The sequence below is a fragment of the Cetorhinus maximus genome, chromosome 11 (assembly GCF_964194155.1).
Source record: "Cetorhinus maximus chromosome 11, sCetMax3.hap1.1, whole genome shotgun sequence".
In the NCBI taxonomy this organism is placed as follows: Eukaryota; Metazoa; Chordata; class Chondrichthyes; order Lamniformes; family Cetorhinidae; genus Cetorhinus; species Cetorhinus maximus.
The window spans coordinates 31,457,983-31,475,591 of record NC_135889.1 but is presented as its reverse complement, the minus strand read 5'-3'; positions in this window follow the sequence as shown (position 1 = coordinate 31,475,591).

The following is a 17,609-nucleotide window of genomic DNA, read 5'->3' as shown; positions in this document are numbered from 1 at the left end:
CCGTGGATGAGGTTTAGAAACCTCATCCACGGGCAGAATGAGGTTTCCAAAAAAATGCAAAGGCCACTTGGCCTTTTCACCTGCCCACCCACTGTTAGGTGGGCAGGAGGTGAAAATTTTAATTTAATTGATTACTTAATGGACTTAACTGTCCTCTTAATTGTCGGCGACTCTGGAGCGCACCCACCGACTGAACTATCGCGCGGCTGCACATTGATGTCGGCACGCTCGGCCGATGACAACATGCGCCATTTCATGCTTGAGCAGGTCGGGTGCACAACTGCCCACCAAACAAAAATTGCTGCCCCATCACTTTGGTCTGGAGACGGCACAGAGCACAGGGAAAATGTCCTGGACCGAGACACCTGCCTTTATCTTGTGCAGAAAGGTTTCACATCTGAGTGCCAAGAACACTGCTGATCAGAACAAGGAGCCATAATCAGGGAAACATTCTTGGTAGTTTATTAACAATAGTAAACACTAAGTACAAATGATTAACACCCATGCCCAGGCTGTGCAACTAATTCTCCTTAACTTTCCTAACCCTGCCGCTACATCTTGGTGCTCCCTGGCCATCCACAGTGGAGATGGAGGCAGCCTGCTGACTGCGACGCCCTGCCTGTGATGACCATGGCAGGTGTGCTCTGGAGGATGGAGACTTGGAGGGCCCTGACCTGCTTTCGAGGTCCTGTGGGTGTGGCAGTGGCCCCCTCCTTGTCCTGTGGGGCTAGAACTGCTGAGGTCACAGGAAGAGGGGAGTTGGATGGGCCGGACACACTCGAAGTCACCTGGATGGAGGAGTCTGGAGTGTGCACCTGCTGATCCTCCTCCCTATGGGTGCCTGGGGGCCCCAGGCTGGCTCCTTGAGGATCAGGGATACCTGGAGTGAGATCAAGCTGCACGGCACCCCTCTCACGTACATACTGTTGGAGGCCAACTATGGCATCAGCGATGGAGTTGACCCTGCGCAGCAGCCAAGTCCTGGACCAAGGTCTCCATGGCAGCCGCCATCCTACCAGTGTTGACCTCAGTGCATTGGCATGCCAGCACTCTCACCTCAGACTGAAGGTGGACGGACTCCTTCATTGTGCCTTGCGATCTGAGGAGTGCACCGGACATCCCTTCCTGATGTTCGCGAGCCTGCCTTTGCAGCTCCAGTATCTGTGACATGACCAAGTCCAGAGGCTCGTTGTCTGACTCAGGCTCAGCAAAGCTCTGGCCTCCAGCTGTCTTCCGAGTGCCAGAAACCTGATAAGTCCTTGCCTCCACCTGCTGTGGATCAGACAGTGCGATGTGCTCACCAGATTGTGATCCCGGGGCTATTCTAAAGCTAGATCTCACCAAGGTGTGTGTCTCTGCTGCTGGTGGAGCGTGTGGGTGGCGCTGTGACTGGACTTCAGGGAGGGTGCCTCCAGATTCCTCTTCAGAGGTTTCTTTGGGGCTTGATTGGAGGCCCTGGGTCGTGGACTCCGTCGGATGTTTGGCAGGTAATTATGGTCCCCAAAGTTTCCCACCACCGGGATCTTTCCTTGTCTCATGTCTGTTATAGATAATTGTTAGTGAATGATTGTCATGATTAATTCACAATTCCATTAGTTTTGTATCATGCAACTATCCGGATGATGGAAGGTAAAGTAGTAGATCCGTGGTCCTTTTTGCCTTGCAGTCCCAATTTGCTAACATTCTTTCAAGCTGATAATGAGGATGTCATAGGAGTGAGTTGTGTCTCAGTCCAGATCCAAATATCATTGAAAATCTGTTAAGGCACACACTCTGCCATGTGCCTTAGCTGGCAAATTGGAGATCCAGGCAGCAAAGTCTCTTTAATACTCAAAGTTTCCACAGGGTACAGAGCTCATGAAGCTTGCTATCAGCTTGTCCTTTGCAGCATTGTTGTCATCCTGCAGATTACAAGAAAGATGCAAAGTGTGAAATTGGGCATCAGGTATTTTATTGAGCAAACCCATCAGTCCTTCAATGTGTATGCAACCTATGAGATTGCATGTGGGTGTGTGAGTAGTGTTAAGTGTGTAAGGCTGAGGTGAAATGTATGAATATTAGTTATGAGGCCTGATTGACAGAGATTGTTGGTGAGTAATGGGGTGTAGTTGTTTGAGCAGTTACTGAAGCTACCAATGCAGTTGGTAAGATAGAGCATTTGAAGATGCATTTGTTGACCCTGATCACATCAGCACTACATTCATGTCCTTGGAGCTTGATCCTGGTATTGACCTCCATAGCTCTGGGCTCCCTCTATCTTTTGACAATGTGTCTAGAAAGCTTCCTTCCCCAACGAGGATAAAGATCTCTCCTCCTTTCCACCCCTCAGTGCAGCATCCAAGTACAATGAAACCTGCTTCCTCCCTTGTTCTGCCATTCCTCATTCTTTGGAAGGTCAGATCCTCATCAACAACAAGGCCTGCTCCAGGCACAATGCATCTCCCTTTTCAGCGGTCCAAACTTGCTTTAAGTGGTGCACTCCAACTTTAAATGGTGCAGACTAGCTTCAAGGGGTACAGCCTAACTTTAAGAAGTGCTAGCCACTCAAGATATTGGCCAACTGGTGCTGCTTCCAGCAAGTGAACAGCATAGTTAACTCTGGTTGGATGCACAGATTATTAAAATGAGCAGGCAGCAGAAGTTGAAGTGCTGGCAGCATTGCAGCCAATGCGTGTGAGTTAATTTCTGCAAGCTGTGTAAGAAATGGTAGTTCTTAGAATATTAGAGAATTATTTTAGAATTAACAGGCACAGTATAAGGCCATCTGGCAGAAGGCTGCTTTCCCTCTCTGGGAAAACACGCAAATAGCCCCTAGAAATATCAGTGTCTCCTGGTTCAAACTTCCGTGTTATCATTCCTCAGTCAATAGGATGGCGTCTTGTACCGTCTTATCTATATCTATATCTGTATCTATATCTTATCTAGTAAAGGCTAACAAATGACCCTCAGTATGTAGTAAACTAAAAGATGGCCTTGAGCTAAAGTGATGGACAAGGGAGGAGCTGACCACCCTGACACCTTGGATACCTGTCCTGTATTCATTGGTTAGAAGGGTTCAAGAGAGTGATTGACATAGGTAAACAACCAACCCCTAGAAATAGCTTAAATTAATGGGTGATCGAAGACAGCAAAGTCCTCATCAGGGATCACTTTCTTCAGATGGAGAAAGACTGGGGTAAGAGCTTCCTAGCACTTCAGCAACTGAGCAAAATGTTGCTGCCAAAAGCTGTAGAGATCAATACACTCTGCACCATCCAACCCTTTGTCCTTTGGGATCAATAAATTGCTCTCAGTTGTCAGGAGTTGTATGCTTTTCCTATCTGCTTAAGCTTATGCATCATATCTAAACTGTTGCTTCTTAATAAACTGAATAATCTACCTTTAATTCACTTACGAATTATCAGCCACCTATTTTGGGTAATCTGTGACCCCCAAACCTTAAAACTTACAGCTGTTTTCCAACAATCAAAGGTAACTTCCTGTGGAGTAGCATTGATCTTTGCTGTGTGTTTGTAAAAGTAAGTCATCCTGTTTGCTTGTAAAAGTGAAGCCAGGCTGAAGTTTTATACATGTCTTGGAGGCAATGGTTGGCTGTGTGTTAAGTGGAGAGGAGACAACAAGTGGTGAATGTTTGATGATTTTAATGCCCACCCTCTGTAGTACTTTCTAATGCACGTTCCTGACACTTTATCTCTGATTGTGCTTCTAAGTGCTAATGAAGAACCTGTGCAGCACAGAAAGTCCCTGGGGTTGATGCTGCAAGGGACTGGTATGACTGCTGTTATGCTGTTTGCAACTCCTGGGCGGTTTCCCCAGCGGACATCAAGGTAGTATGAAAAAGTTCAGCATTGTGTGCAGTATCTGCAAGAATACATGTTGAATAAGTTGCCAGGTCCTAAGTATGACAGCAAGGTAAATCTACCCAACAGGTCCATTTCCTACATACATTGTACATATATGGGTGTTACCAAGTGTTCTCAGACAACCTGCATTGACAGCCAATCATACTAAGTTATTATGCAACCTTACAGCTCTTTCATTGCTAAACCATACACACCTTTGGAGCACACATTGCAGTTACTGGCAATTGAATGCCTTGGCAAACTTACATCTTCAAGAAGCTTTATATATAAAAGGATTTCAATGCAGCTATGTTGCATGATAGGTGGTTACTTAATGACACCAAGGATGGTTGTAGCTTTCCCACTTGTCTATCACGTGCATATACCCCTGTTTAAATAACCATATGGCACACATTGCAAGAAAATCAATTTTAGCTGGAGGATGATGATTCAGGAATTACAAGCTCTTAAATCTTTTTGAGGTGGCCATAGACAGACTGGTGAAATGGGTAGACACTTGACAGATGCAGTTTAATGCAGACAAATGTGAAGTGATGCACTTTTTGATAATACAAGATACGGGAGCAGGAGTAGACCATATGGCCCGTCGAGCCTCTTCCGCTATTCGATACAATCATGGCTGATCTTGGACTGAAACTCCACCTTCCCATCTGTTCCCCCTATCCCTTGATTCCCTGAGACCAAAACTCTGTCTGCTCCAACCTTACATGTATTCAATAATGGTGCATCCACAACCCTAAACAACACATGGAAGCAGCAGATCTAAATGGTCCTACTTTGAGGGGTGGAACAACAGAGAGTGGTTGTATTACAAAATCACTGAACCTTACAGATGATGGGGCAAGTTAACAAAGCAGTCAGGAACATGTATGAAATAATTAGCTTTGTAACTGAGGGAATTAAGCACAAAAACAAGGAAGTCATGCTAAACCTTTACACATCCCTGGTTAAGCCTCAACTAGATTTTTTTGTACAATTCTGGGCCCCACAATTTCTGGAACGCAATTGTCCCAGAAATCAGCAATGTCCGATATCGGGTGGGGAAATCAGCGTGTGACCCGTGATGGCAATGGCTACTTTTCCACCGTATCATGTGCCACTTTGTTTAAAAAATTGACAGGCACGGGTTTTACACCAGGTCACTGGTGGGACAGCCTCTGATTCACCGGCCCACCGTCACGCCAGGCTTTCAGTAAACTGGGCACCATATTCAAAGGGCTCTCCTGCACTGAGCTAGCACTCTCCAAGGGATAGGAAGCTGCTGGGAACTAATGGCTGCCAAAGGGAGGAAGTCATGCTAAACCTTTACGCATCCCTGGTTAAGCCTCAACTAGAGCTTTGTGTGTTCAATTCTGGGCCCCACAATTTCTGGAACACAGGGCGCAATTGTCCCAAAAATCGGCAAAGTCCGATATCAGGTGGGGAAATCAGCGTGTGACCCGTGATGGTAATGGCAGCTTTTCCACCATATCTTGTGCCCTCAGATTTAGTGATGCCTCCCTCGAGTGCCCACTGGATGCAGTGGAGGCCCGCCATGATGTCCTCTACCCCCACTCTGGGCAAAGAAGCTCTTCCAAGGTGACAAACCCTGCATGGGATGCAGTGACAGCAGTGGTCAGCGGCAACGCCCTCCAAAAGATGACAGCCACCCAGTGCCTAAAGAGGATGAATGATCTCCTCTGTTCCACCAGGGTAAATCACTCTTCTCATTAGTCACAACTCACAAGCACCAACTCATCACATTTCCACAGGGATTGCACTCACTGCCAGCTCAAGGGACATCACCATTTACACTCTCACACGCACCTTCACCTGCCCTGCAGATCGTATCCTCATCCCATCCATGGCACCAATCAGCACCACACATGCCAGGCATCCTGCTCATCTGGCATGGCAGGCATCCTGCTTACACTCTCTCCATCTGTATTCATGCAGTACAAGCTAGCACGTAACAAAAGGGAGAGGTTGCAGACTGGTGGAGGAATGCCTAATATCAAGGTCCTCACAGACTTTGAAAACAGAGCCATCCAATTGGTCGACGACGATCTGAACCATTCCTGTACTGAGGGTGAGGTCGGCAGTGCTCTACCAAGTGAGGATTCAGCAGTGCAACATCCATCAGTCAACCATGCTGTGAGTGAGTTCCCTTGTTCCACAGTCTCCTGCCATGCACTAATTACCTCTCCTTGCTTTTGCAGGCACATCTGGGAAGCAGCCGAGGGGGTCCACAAGCCAGGTCCTTGACTCCAACCCTGAGGACACCTCGGAAGAGGAACCTGCAGACACCAAAATTGAACACCCATCATAGCGCTCATCCACACCCTCCACCAGTGCAGAGAGACACAACACAGTGGATCCTAGTTCTAGAGTAGCCTCAGGTCACAATCTGGTGAACGCATCACACTATCTCATTCACAGCACACAGCGGCAGGGACTTCCCAAGTTTCCAGCACTCAGAGGATTGCAGGAGGCCCAAAATCTGCTGAGTCCGAGTCAGATGAGGAGTCTCCAGGCTCAGTCATACCTCAGTTGCTGGAGCTGCAAAGGCGAGCTCGGGAACATCAGGAAGGGATGTCTGCTGTACTCCTCAGATTGCAAGGCACGATGGAGGAGACCTTGATCCAGGACATCAGTCCTGCACTGCTGCAGGAGCTGCACTCCATCATTGAGGCACTTTCAGGCATCCATCAGTGTCAAGGCGAAAGGGGTGTGGGGCATCTCAAGCTCGCTCCAGCTGCCCCTTCTTCTCAAGGAATTGGCGAGGGGCCATCAGGCACCCATAGAGAGGAGGATCAGCAGGGCCTCCACCCAGGTGACTCTGTGAGCATCCGGCCATTCAAATCCCCTCTTCCTGTGACCCCAATTGCTCCAGCTCCACAGGCCAAGGAGGGTGCCACTGCCACACAGCAAGACCCCGAAAGCAGCCAGGGCCTTCCAGGTCTCAGCCCTCCAGAGGACACCCGTCAAGGTCATCACAGAGAGAGCGTAACAGTCAGCAGGCCACCTCCACTTCCGCTGTGGACGGCGGGGGAGCACCAATACATAGCTGCAGGGTTAGAATGGTCAAGAAAATGTAGCTGCACAACGTGGGCACCCAGAATGTCTCCTTGTCCATGGCTCCTTGTTATGTTGAGCAGTGTTCATGTCAATCAGAAGTGAAACCTTGCTTCTTGCACAAAATGCAGGCTGCTGTCGCAGTCCAGGGCCTCTCCCTCCTTTGGGCACAGAGATTATCCAGCTTCAAAGTCACTCTCCAGATTATTGATTCCTGCACCTCCTTGTGGCTTGTGTTTGCTGCAAGAATCTCGTACCCAAGCGTCACTGGGTTTTGTGATGCTTTCTGTGTGCTCTCAGCACCTTAAAGATGGGTCTGCCCCCTCCATCTCGACACCATTCCTGATTGGTGAAGGTGTGGTGCTGAAGGGAACAGGTGATGAAGCCTGCCAAAGGACTTTATTGTCTTGAAGTCCATGTGCCTGCTGTATCTCAGCAGCATCTCCCTGATATGAGAATCTTCACAGAGTGTATGTGTGCTGCCCTCAGCCAGACAAGTGTCAGACATTCCCAGATGCAATGTGAAGATCTCAGGAGTGTCCTCACTGCATCTCGTCATCATCCTCCTGGAATCTTGTGGCAATGAGGGCCTCACAACTACGCCTGCCTCGTCTGACCAGTGCAATGGCCTCATCACCTGCACCCTCGCCTTCCAGGAATTCATCACTCTTATCCCCTTCAACTTCCTTCTCATCAGAGGAGACGTGCATCTCTTGCATCCAGGTCCCACTCCCCCCTTTGCATCACCAAGTTGTGTAGCGTGCAGCAAGTCACTATGATGCGTGACACCCTCTGGGAAGTGTACTGGAGTGCTCCACCAGATCTGTCCAGGCAGCGGAACCTCATTTTCAGGATGCCAATGGAGTGCTCAACCAAACTCCAGGTTGTGGCATGAGCCTCGTTGTACCTTCTCTCACCAAGAGTCAAAGGCCACTGCCAGGGTGTCATCAGCCACATCCTTTGTGGGGAGCCCTGGTCCCCAAGGAGCCAACCCTGCAGACTGTGTGGTCCCAAGAAGATGTCAGGGATCTGAGACCTGCTGAGGATGTACGAGCTGTGGATGCTTCCGGGGTATCTTGCACAAACCTGCATGGTCCATTTGTTATGGTCACAGACCAGCTGAACATTGAGAGAGTGGAAGCCTTTGCGGTTCACATACTGGACTGCTTGTTGCCAGGGAAATTTAAGAGCCTCGTGAGTGCAGTCGATGGCACCCTATGTCAAACTCTTTCGAGTTATCAACAGTCACAACTCTTTCGAGTACAATCACAGTTCTTGGTTTCCGGGAGTGGGACATGAACCCACAACCTTCTGATTCAAAGGCGAGGGTGCTATGAACTGAGCCACAGCTGACACCTCCTGCACCCTGTGTCAATGTATAAATAATCGCACTGCATGGTAATCATCTTGTTAAAGACAATTGCTAGTTAAACAGGTGATGGGCATTGATGATGCCATCTAAACAGAATAAAAAGATACAGCTGGAACACTCTGTGGAAGCTACTTGGGAGTCAGTAATACAGAGGAGCTGCCTTGAAAATAAACCAACTTGAACCAAAAGACCAGCCTGGATTAATTCTTCTGCTACAACCGCTTGTTTTGATTAGCATGGTAGCAGAGGATGAACTTTAAGCTTGGTGGTGACTGATTGCTGTATATGAATCTTTTTGTCTCAACCTTCCGAGGGAAAAGAAGTATACTGTTGCTGACAATTTAAGTTAAGGAATGGCAGAAGGATGGTGCAAAATCGCAAGCTTTGACTATCCACCAATTTTTTTCTGACTCTGAACCTTATCAGCAATGGAAGGCTGAAGTTGAAATGAGGACCCGGATCACTTACATACCCTGGAAGAAGCAAGGTATGGCTTTGGTGTTATCATTACCAGCCAAAAGTAAGATAAGGAGTGAGATATTTTCAAAGTGGAAAGTGGATGATTTGGATCATGAAGAGGGATTGAACCTTCTGTTACAATTTTTGGATAAGTTTTACAAAAAGGATGATTTATTGGAAGCGTATGATTGGACGTTCTTTGAGAGGTTTAGGAAACCAGATGATCAGTCCATGGAAGAATATATCATGGATTTTGATAAATGGTACAGAAGACTACAGAGATTTGAACTTGAAATTCTGGAATTGGTATTGGCATTTAAACTACTGTACTGTGCTCGCATTTCCCACATTGATGGTCTTTTAGTACTAATTTTAGGTTCAATTCCGGGGAAAGAATCTCTCCTAGATCAAATTGCTGCTCCCCTAAAAACATTTCTGGGGAAACAGTCGTTCCCTGCCACTTTCTTAGCAAATGAGAACAACTATGCTGTGAAACAAAGGGTAGAGGATTCAATGGTGGATTCATTTTGAGGTCGACCAAATATTAGATGAAGATTCCAATACAAAATGGGGTTAATGACAAGAGGTCTGAAAATGTTCGTAACCCTAGCCAATTGAGAATCGGAACAAAAGTGTGTCTGGGATGGTGACCATGAGTGCTTAAACCCAAAAAATGCACAAGGAATGATTTTTTGGTGTGATTCCCAGTATCATTACTCGATGAACTGCCCACAGTTCAGAAAGAAGGAATCATGTTTTTGAAGTGATCCACGAGACAGATTCATCTGAAACTGAAAATGATGATGGTGACTGCCGTGATACAATTGCATTGATCACTGAGAGTTTGAATCCAGTGATGAGCATCTTGATGGTAGATTCCTTCAACTGTGCAGTTCTGAACAGTGGTTGTGCTTCTACGGTGTGCGGCATGGACTGGCTTGACTGCTATCTGGAGGCAGACCGGTGGAAGGTCAAGGAATATGAAAGACCTACCTCCTTCAGGTTCGGAGATGACAATACGTTAACATCCTCCAAACAGATGGTCCTCCCTTGTAAGACAGCAGGGATCAATCTGTTTATCAATACTGATGTGGTTTCTAGTGAGACACCACTATTGTTAAGCCAATCTGCGATGAAGAAGGCTAAGATGACGCTAGATTTGAAGAATGATTGATAGAGCAGTCATGTTTAGAAAAAATGTGGATCTACATTTAACTCGGTCAGGTCACTACTGCTTGCCACTAAGGATGCCAGAGGTTTCTCATCAAAAAGTTCATGAAGTTTTGTTAACTGCTGAGAATAAGAATTTGGTGGACAAAAAAGATCATTTGGAAATAACATGTTTACACATCCTACACCACAGAAACTGAATACTCTACTTCGAGATGCGGGAGTGGTCAATAAAGGATACGATGACCTTACTGAACAAATCATTGCTCAGTGTGAAATTTGTCTTAACAATGGTGTCTTGGCAATATTTGTGAGCTTGCCACTAGCCAGGGAGTTTAACAATGCAGTGGCAATGGACTTGAAAGTTTGGGACAAGGATAGGGTTTTTTTTTTTACAACATTTCATAGATATGGCAACCAGATTTAGCCAATCCACTGCAATACATAGTAAAGAGAAAAAGGACCATTGTCGATGAGGTCATGGAGAAATGGATAGGAACAGGATTAGGAACACCAATGAAGTTCCTCACAGATAATGGTGGGGAATTCACCAATGAGGAATTTCAAGATGTGTGTGAAAATTTAAACATCATAGTTATGCACACTGCAGCTGAGAGCTCGTTTAGTAACGGTCTTTGCGAAAGAAACCATGCGGTAATAGACGACACGTTACGTAAAATATTGACTGATCAACCAGATTGTAAATTGCAAACGGCGGTGCATGCAAAACTCTTCGCAAATGGTTGGGGGTTATAGTCCGTACCAGTTGGTGTGCAGAAGAAATCCGACGTTGCCTTTGGTGTTATCGGATGCTTCCCCTGCTGTAGAAGGGACTAGCATTAGCTCCAACTTTTCCTGCTCATCTGAACGCTTTGCTTGCAGGCAGAAAAGCTTTAATTAAAGCTGAGGTTTCTGAGAAAATTCAGCGAGCCCCACGGCATCGCATAAGACCATCGGGAATGCGGTTTAGATGTGGAGACATGGTATATTATTAAAGGGAAGGCCGGAAAGAGCGGGTAGGACCTGGCAAGATAATAGGGGGTGATGGGAAAGTAGTAATTCATCCAAAGGGGCAACTACCCAAAGTAGGAGCAAAGGTAACATACATGCCAAAAGGGACCAGCGTTTGGAAGGATGCCGCCATCATAGGGAGAGCAGGAAAGGCCACTGGTAAATTCAAACATTGGCTAAACATGTGGAATGGTTGAAAAGGAGACAAGACCTATTGATTGGCAAATCAAGGTGAAGATGTGGAAATCCAGAAAACGCAGTATGAGTTCTGAAAGTGGTCGTGACCCTAGAAAAAAATCACAGACTTGCGAATGGGTTTCTGCTCGCATGGGAGAAAGATCATATAGTAGTAGTCCAGAAAGGGAGAAGAATGTGAATAGAGGCCATAGATTTACAAGAATGAGGACTAGAGGGCAAGCTAGGAATCTCAATAGAAGTAGACCAAAAGATTTTAGTAGCTGCTAATAAATTGGAAAATAAGCTGGTAAAGGAAGCCAAATGAAAGAGTTAGAAAGTTGGAAGGAATTTAGGGTATATTCTGAAATACCTGACTGAGGACAGCCAGCTTTATCTCACAGATGAATCTGCACAGAAAAGGTACTCCCAGATGGCACATATAAGGCCAAAGCGAGATTAGTAGCCCAAGGCTTTGAAGAAAGACTAGGGGATCAGGATGTCAGAGTGGACTCGCCTACTGTGGGGAAAGTGAGTTTGAAGGTTTTTTTAGCTATTTTGGCATCCTATTCCTGGGAGTGCAAATCGATTGATATGAAGGCTATGTTTTTACAGGGGGAGAAGTTTCAAAGGGAAATTTTTTTGAAACAGCCCAAAGAAACCAGTGATGTAGAAGGAAAGCTGTGGAAATTGAACAAGTCTGTTTATGGATTGAATGATGTGTCGAGAGTATGGTATTTTTCCATGAGGTCTGTTCTGTTGAAAACAGGTTGCATTCTGTTAAAGGCAGATGTTCTACTGGTACCATAAGGAGAAACTAGCTGGAATCTTTAGCATGCATGTTGATGATTTCCTGTGGGGAGGCTCTGTAGAATTTGAACAATGGGTAATCAAGAAGATGAAAGAAGGAATTCAAGTTCGGAAGTCAGGCTTCAGGGGTCTTTAAATACATAGATTTAGACATTAAGCAGAGCAAGTTAGGAGTGACACTGAATCAACAATCTTATCTAGAAAATGTTAATCATATCCCAAAACCTTGGATTAGATCATCACAGAGAGGATCCTGCTACTAAGGAAGAAATGGAACAGCTAGAAATTTGATTGGACAGTTGAACTGGTTGTGCACTTAGACTAGACCTGATGCTAGTTATGATGTTTTGGAGCTGAGTGCTATGATGAAACATGATACAGTTGAGGAAGTTCTTACAGCAAATAAAACACTCACAAAATTACATTCCGAGAGATGTGTGCTCAATTTTCCAGCCTTGGGTGATCCAGAAGATATGAGGTTGGTCATTTTTAGCGATGCTTCACATGCTAATCTTCCAGATGGGTACTCTAGCACAGCAGAGTTTATCATATTCTTGGTGGAAAAGAATGAAAAATGTTGCTCGTTTGCACGGGAGGCCAAGAAAATAAAAAGGGTAATGGAAAGCTGAAACGCTGGCCTTAATAGAAGCGTTAGATATGGAGGTTTACTCATCCAATATACTGACAGAAATATATAAGGGGCAATGTGAGAAAAGTTTTCCCATAGAATGTTATGTTGATAACTGGTCTCCTTAGGATAATTTTCATTCGATGAAAGGTGTCACTGAAAAAAAGGCTAAGAATAGACCTAGCCAGCATAAAAGCAATGTTAGAGAGAAGAGAGATCTCTAAGAGACAATGGGTTGACACAACTCACCAACTATCAAACTGTTTTACAAAAAGAAGTGCCTGCTCTAAGAAAGTATTAAATGTATTGGAAGAGGGGTGTCTCTTGTTATAATGATAAAAAAAACTTTTTTGTTTTATAATTATGTATATTTGGTAAAGGAAATATGGGATTTATAGATGTGGAGTATGTGATATCATTTCCTTCAGTTTGTTTCAAAAAGAATGTTCTTAAATTTTTTTTCAAGTTTTAATTTAAAAAGAAAAGAGGGGAACCTGTCAATGTATAAATAATCACACTGCATGGCAATCAACTTGTTAAAGACAATTGCTAGTGAAACAGGTGATGGGCATTGATTATCCCATCTAAACAGAATAAAAAGACACAGCTGGAACACTCTGGAAGCTATTTGAAGTTAGTAGCACTGTAGAGCTGTCTTGAAAATAAACCAGCTTGAACCAAAAGACCAGCCTGGATTAATTCTTCTACTACAACCTCTTATTGTGAATAACACCCTGCACCTGTGGGAATCCGGAAATCTCAGCAAATCCCAGTGCTCTTGCTTTCTGGCTTGCCTGATCTGTGTCGAAGTTGACAAAGGTGTGTGCCTTGGCAAAAAGGGCACCTGTGACTTCCTGGATACATTTGAGTGGAGGCTTGCAAGATCCTGCAAAGGTGCCCAGTGGAGCCCTGGAAGGAGCCACTGCCGTAGAAGTTGAGCGCAGCGGTAATTTTAACTGCCAATGAGTCCCTGTGGTGCCAAATCCTGCAGAAGATGTGTGTGTGGCCATTTCCCTTGACCTATGCAGGCTCAGCGACATATTCTTGTTCATCTGCAGGTAGCACATGCACCGTCTATAAACCCTGGGTCTAGTGATGCGCCAACGAGCGACAGTTCTTTTGGGTTCATCCTCTGTGTGCGGAGGAGACTGTGTCATGTCTTGGTCTTCAGGGTTCTGCTCCTCCCTTTGTGTGCGAAGCAAATTAGGAATTGAATGAACAGGGATCTAATTTTGTCAAAAGTCAGACCTTGTTTTGCAAGTATGGTCAAATTCACCAGTGTCTGAAGCGATGAGACCATTCCATGCCCGAAAAACAGAGTTAAGTTGTCAAGATGGAATCTTGTTGTGGGGTTCAAGAGTTGTCGTCCCTTCACAAGGAAGAGAACAACTCTTGACAGAGCTTCACAGTGCAAGTCCAGGCATACCAAAGATGAAAATGCATGCGCGAAACTATATCTGTTGGCCAGGCATTGAGAGTGACATTGAAAGCATGGTCAAGCACTGTCTCTGTTTCAGCTCCGCTGCATTGGTGGGAATGGCCTGGTCAACCCTGGGTTAGACTATATATTGATTATGTAGGTCCATTTTTAGATACCATGTTTTTATTGATCGGGGGGTGCCGGGGGGGTGGGGGGTGGTTGTAGGACCTCATGTCAAGAACCTGGTTCAAGCATGTAGCATCTGGAAAGCTTTCTGTAATAAAGTTATCTGTTTCTAGTTGAAACCTGTCTAGTACGTCAAGTCATTATAGGCCGACCAATGTGGGATATTAACTATCAACTCACAAAACTGGCGCTTGAGGCAATCCCCAAAGTGAACCAACAGCCACAACAGGTATGGAGAAAGTTTGAAGTTTCTGTCAAACAACTCCAAATTTATTTGTTCTTGAAATTGCTTCAATCAGAAATTACAAACGTTCACACCATCAAGACGACTCGCAATCACTGAAATTCATCATCACTTATAAATGCCAAAATATCCTCGGACACATCAATAAAAGAGACCAAGACTGGTTTGATAAAAGCAATAAAGAAATGTGCAAACTCATCAATTGTAAATGGACAGCGTTTTAAACCTGGCAACAGGATCCAAACTCCACAGACAAGAAGCTCACCCACCTGACGGCCAAAGCTGAATTTCAAAGGAGAACCCGGAATTTGAAAAACAAATTGTTAACCAAGAATGCTGAGAAAGTTCAACTCCTTGCTGACATATGACATACACGCTTATTTCAAGACAACCAAAGAGACCTGTGGATCCTCAACATGTGTACCAATACAGGTAAGTTCCAAAGATGATCCAAGGCAAGACTCAAGGACACAGACAGTATCAACACTCACTGCAAAGAGCACTTTGTAGAACCATACAATCAGAACTCCAAGGTGGACATGTATCTGCTGGGAGAAGCTGCCCAACATACAATCAGAAGTGAGCTAGACGATGATCCAGCACTTGAAGTGATAACTGCTGTCAAACAGATGAAAAACTACAAAGCTTCTGGTTCTGACAATATCCTTGCAGAAGCACTGAAATGTGGAGGAGACATATTGATCCCTATTTGTGAAGAAATTCTAAGTGACCTTAGAGATGCCATCATGATCACAATCTTCAAGAAAGGACACAAGTTGAACTATAGCAACTACAGGAGCATAATATTGCTCTCAACTGTTGGCAAAAAAGGGTATTTCTTAATCACCTCTCACCAATTGCAGAGAAAATCCTGCCAGGGTCCCAGTGTGGCTTCCAATGATCCAGAGAAACAACTGACATGATCCTTACAACATGCAAACTTCAGGAGAAGTACAGAGAGCAGAACATTCTTTTCTATGTGGCTTTCTCCGATCTCACAAAAGCCTTCGACTCAGTGAGTTAACCTGCCCTTTGGAGGGTGCCACAGCGATATGGATGCCCAGTTGAGATCACATCCATATTCCCTCTTCTACATGACAATAAGCAAAGAACAATACTATAACATGGTTCCATTACAGACCCCTTCCCTGTCAAAACAGGTTTTAGATGTGCGTCTTTGCACCACCACTATTCTCAATCTTTCTTGTAGCAACACTGCTACTAACAACTGTGGTAACAACTAACCTCACTGATGGTGAACTCCTCACCCTCTGAAGGCCACAATCAAGACACCAACTACTTCTGCGATACAATATTTCTATGCTGTTGAAACACAAGTTAGTGCTCATTCTGAAGAAGAACTACAACAGATGGCTGACTATTCACTGAAGCCTTTGAGAGCTTGCCCTGAATACCAAAAAAGCAAAGTCCCCTACCAGCCCACACCAACTGTATCAAATCCACATGACGAAGTGTTGGAAAAAGTCCCTCACTTTCCATAACTTGGAAGCTATCTATCCCAAAAAGCTGATAGTGTTGAAAAAGTACACCAAATTCAATGTGCTGGCACAGCCTATGGTAAATTATGCACTCAAGTTTTCGAGAATTGTGATATCAGACCTCAACCTAAACTCAAAGACTATCAGGCAGCAGATCTCCCTACACTTTTCCATGGTTCTGAAGCTTAGATAACTTATGGACATAATATCAAGGCCCTAAAACAACATCATTAATGCTGTCTTAGAAGAAACTTATGAATCAGGTAGGAGGACAAAAGAACGAACATGAGCATTCTCCAAGACACAAATACTCCAAATGTAAGAGGCCACGATAATCTCATATCAGCTGAGATGGATGAGGCATCTCATCAGAATAGCCAATTCCAAATTGCCCAAATAGGTGCTCTACTCAGAGTTACTCCAACAGCCTGCTCACATGGGAGACAAAAGAAATGTTTCAAAGACTATCTCAAATCCTCCATGAAGGTTTGCTCCATTAACACAAACATATGGGAAACAGATGACCAATCATGACCAAGATGGTGATTCATTATCAAAAATGGTATCAAGATCTCCCAATCAACATGAACAGCCACTGAGAAAGAACAGCAAGAAGGACAGAGAGGGCAGCTGTAGAGTCAACAACTAGCCACCACCTCTACCATCCAACAACCAATGTCCTCACTTTGGGAGACCCAGCAATGCTGAGGTAAGCCTCACAAGCCATCTGCGAACCCAAAGCCAACACTGACATTTCACATCTACCAACCATCAGCACGGAAAAATCATCCTTGATAAAATGGGTCGCTGATGATGATGACTTTCTCCTTGAGCTGTAGTAGTAGTTTGATTAAATACCTCTGATATTTCTGTGCTAAATGTGTTGGATATTCATTGCAGCTTTCTTTAGTCATTTATGTGTGTGTATTAATGTAAAAGATGGAGATCTCTGATTTCTGCCCTTACATACAGTGTGATTAAATGCCAAGCCAGCACAGTAACTAACCACTTTTTTAACTATAGATATTTTTGGCTTCCATGTTTTAGACTCAAAATTTATACCCTGTACTCGGATCCCCTTTAGATAACAGGCAGTCCTGATTCTTAGAGGCTTAGATTTGCATTTTCATAAAATTGGTCTATCTAGTTGTCAATGTCATGGACACAATTTGGGTGGAATTTGTTACTTCAATTCCATGGAATGAAAAATGAGACAGGGTGAATAATGGGCAGAGAATCTGATATCAACCGTTTTATACACTGTCAAAGTTCAAAGTTGCAGCTATTCAGTTTAATAACACTGATTTGCTTTAATCAAAGTGTAGGGGCCCATGTGAAAGAAGACCTTTCAGCCCCTTCAGACCTGTAGCTAAAGAACACCAGCTCCAGTATCTTCCATTTTTTTATATTAGTTCATGGGATGTGGGCAATGCTGGTTAGGCCAGCATTTATTGCCCATCCCTGATTGCCCTTGAGAAGGTGGTGGTGAGCCACCACCTTGAACCACTGGAGTCCATGTGCTGTAGGTACACCCACAGTGCTGTTAGGGAGTTCCTACAACACATGGATTGCAGCAGTTCAAGAAGGCCATGACCGCATTTAGCTTTTCCATTCCCTGACCTGAACCAATCTTCTTGGCAACTTATTCCCATCTGTCAGTCACCCTGTGTGGACAGAAATACTTTCTGAAATCTGCTGTAAATGTGCCTTTTATCATCC